Source organism: Crocuta crocuta, unplaced genomic scaffold (assembly GCF_008692635.1).
Source record: "Crocuta crocuta isolate KB4526 unplaced genomic scaffold, BGI_CrCroc_1.0 scaffold338, whole genome shotgun sequence".
NCBI classification, from domain to species: domain Eukaryota; kingdom Metazoa; phylum Chordata; class Mammalia; order Carnivora; family Hyaenidae; genus Crocuta; species Crocuta crocuta.
In genome coordinates this window covers 229,453-233,185 of record NW_027529183.1, presented here as the reverse complement: position 1 = coordinate 233,185, position 3,733 = coordinate 229,453, and positions in this window count along the sequence as shown.

Genomic DNA, 3,733 nt, shown 5'->3' with positions numbered 1-3,733 from the left:
GGCTGTGAAGTGTCTCTGAGTCAAATCTCCTTTCTTCTCTTACAAGGACACAAGTCATTGGACTTGGGGCCCACACTAAATCCAAAATGATCTCATCCCAAGACCCCCAACTTAATTATATCTACAAAGACTCTATTTCCAAATAAGTCCACATTCACCGGTATGTTGAGAGCCATTCTGAACTCACTAGTTGAGAAAACTTGTGAGGTTAGGACAAGTTTGCACGGTCTCTTGCCATCAGACGACGACTGATATCCACCCCCACTCAATTGTTTCTGCTTGAGCACCGACCCCCAAGGTACCTTATTGGTTGGTATCGGGAATGACTTGTCCCCTTATTCTGGCCCTGGTATGATGATTGCACCTTGTGAAGGAACTTATTGTGGGAACTTCTTCTTTTGTGATCATGGGAACAGACATCGTGTCTCCGGCAGGTCCTGTTTCCCTCCATACTTCTCTTTAGCTATGAACAGGCTCATGACCCTTACTCATAAAAGATTGACCTTTATGTGTACAATTCTGTTTCTACTGTTGTGTTAGTCCAAGAGGTTCAGCTCAACATGTAAATCAACTTCCCAAAAGCGTCTCTCATGCCCTAGCTATTCAAGAAATCATAGACAAAAAACTAGACACAAAGGTAAATGCACTCGAAGAGGCTATTCTATGTATTGGAAATGAGCTAAACTCTTTAAAGGTACGGTTGGCTCTCCGGTGCCTTAAGGAATATAACAGGACAATTAAGTCTTGCCCAGAGATAAAGAGCCTCACTTAGAGAAAAGGAACAGATAAGGGCAAAATGTAAGTTACTACATATACCTTTGCTAACTGATGGTGTATAGCAGCCCCTTCCCTAAGGCCTGCATTCCACAAACACCTTCCCTTACACTGGCAGCTGTGAGGAGGATGGATAAGAGTATATACAACTTAGCCTATGACTTGATCTTAGCGTTATTAAAATGTGTGTTTTATCCTGTTTTTCACTAAGAACACCCTGTTATTTTCTTAGTTGTAAGATTTACTCAACCTCACTATAATTGGGGCACTTCTGCTAGAAGACTTCTGTACAACCTGTTTCTGTACACTTTCCAAAGCGTCTTATCACAGAGAACTATCCATTGTAAACATTCCATTTTCTGATGCCATGTTATCGTTTGACCTAGAAATAAAGACACCAAAACTGACAGTGCAGCAATGCCTGCCTGGTGATCAGAAAGAATCTTGGGGCTCTATCACTCTGTCTCCAACACCATCTATCCTTCAGGGACCCCTGGACTGGCTGGAGCTGGACTTCAGCACAGGTACTGGTGTTAGGACTTGGACTTATTTTGGGAGGACTTTATCTATGACACCACCCAAGGGTTTTTGTCAGGGCAAGGCTGTGATCCAATTTGTGTTTTAAGGAGATGGATTAAAGGAGTCTGACGGTGAAAATGAGAAGTGAGGGAGCTGTTGCAGGGAGGATGAGCTCAGCGTTATATACAGGAGTTGTAGCCTTGGAAATGAAGGCACTGGAGCCCGGAAACAGAGTTTGAAAGTAGATTGTCACTTGTTGATGGGTTGGATGTAGGTACTAAGGGCAGGAAAAAAGTCAAGAACGTCTCTTTGGTTTTGAGCCTGATGAACTAGGCCATTTACCAGGATGGAGAGGCCTCAGGAGGGGACAAGTTAGATGAAGATTGAGAGTTCTGTGTTGACCTGTTCAGTCTGAGATGAATATTAGACATTTAAAGCTATGTATACTATGGCTACTCGAGCCTCGGGCAGAAGGAAACGTCAGTAATACTGAGGATGTCTATATTGCAAATTGTGATATTTTGATTGTCATGGGTTATTTTGCTTTTTAAAAATATTGCATTGCAATATGACTGTTCTTTATTACTTTTTTTGGCGCCCCGTAAATATTACACCTGAGGTGAGATTACCTCCCAAAGCCTCGCCCCGGTCCTGGCTCTGACGGGCACAGGGGGCAGAGGCAGCTGTAGGGCAGCAAAGGGGGGCTGTGAGGACATGCTTAAGTCCACTTCCGGGGTGGCCACCTCACAAGGGTCACGCCATCTACATGGGTCTCTGCTGTATCATTGTAAAAGGAGGGTGTTGCATTCTGTGGTCTTCCAACTTTGAGAGGCTATTTCATGGAAATAAACAGATCCAAGAATATCTCTTCACCACCAACATAGTGCCAGACTCGCAAGATGGCTTCTGCCTCCTTCGTCCCCCCTTCCTGCTCCTCAGCTCTGGAGGAGCTAGCTACAGAATCCACAGGGGAGGAGGCTTGAAATGGCAGAGGAGACCCCTCTCTCCCCATTTCAAGTCTTTTGATCTCAGGTGGCCATTCATCTGATTTGGCCAGCACAGCCTCAGTACATGACCAAAGGGTTGCGTTTTTTGTTTTGTTTTGTTTTGTTTTACTAGTGCCAACGTTCACTCAAGGTGCTCTGATTTAGATTATAAATGTTATAGTCTCTTTACTCAAGCATAAGTCTACCTGGTGATAGTGAGGACAGAGCTTTGATTTGGATCAGTTTAGGGTTTTAAACTGCATTGGACTGAGTTTTAATAACCTGAAATTAGCAGAAAGTCATTGACTCTCCCCTAGGTTTTAATTAAGGGGTGGGAAAAGATGAGTGACACAATGCAATTGAAACCAGTAATTAGAAAAAAAAAAACCCTTTTATTTGTTTATACTCCACTAGATGGGGCACATCAAGAAAATTGATTGCAAGGGCGCCTGGGTGGCTGTCAGTTAAGGCTCCTACTTTGGCTTAGGTCACAATCTCATGGTTTGTAAGTTCGAGCCCTGTGTTGGGCTCTGTCCTGATGGCTCAGAGCCTGAAGCCTGCTTCAGATTCTGTGCCTTGTTCTTTCTCTGCCCCTCCCCCACTTGTGTTCTGTCTCTGTCTCTCAAAAATAAGTGTAAAATAGAAAGACAAGAAAAAAATTGATTGCTAAGAGAGACCCTCCACATTCTCAGATTTTTTATTAAATTATCCCATGGTTTCTTTTAGTAACTCTCTGATTTCATTTTGGAGTGAATTGAGAATTTTGTCAAATGCCTTTTCAGTAACTAAGTAGGCATTCATATTAGTATGGTGAATAGATTTCTTAATATTGAGCCCCCTTTTTTTTTTTTTTGCATTCCTGGTGAAAAATATCTCTTCACAAAAGCATATTACAAATCAAATTGTTTTTAAGGTGTGTGTGTGTGTGTGTGTGTACATGTATGTATGTATTAATGTCCTGGCATCAAAGAAACAAATTTGGAAACTTTCCATCATGCTGCAGAAAGTTTATATAGTAGTGTGGTTATGTGTGTCTTAAAGAAGTGGTAAAATGCATGTTTTATTGAGAGGTCACTATAAATGTTGATTTCTTCCATGGTAATTATTTTGCCTTGATGTCTGTGCTCTGGGATCGCTTTTAGCAATTTATAATTTTCTAGAACAGTGATTCTCAAACTTCTCATTCTTAGTAACTCTTTATATGCTTAAAAATCATTGAAGACCCCAAAGAGCTTTTGTTTATGTAGCCCTATGTCTATGGGTATTTGCTGTATTAGAGACTAATAAATAAGGAAATCTAAAAACATGTGTTATTTTAAAAAATTATATATGTATTGTTAACATTTTTTGAAAAATAACTATATTTTCATTGTTTTCTATTTTTACAAATCTCTTTACTGCCTCAATTTTCATATCTGTGTCTGCATTCAGTCTGTTACAATATGTAGCTGTGG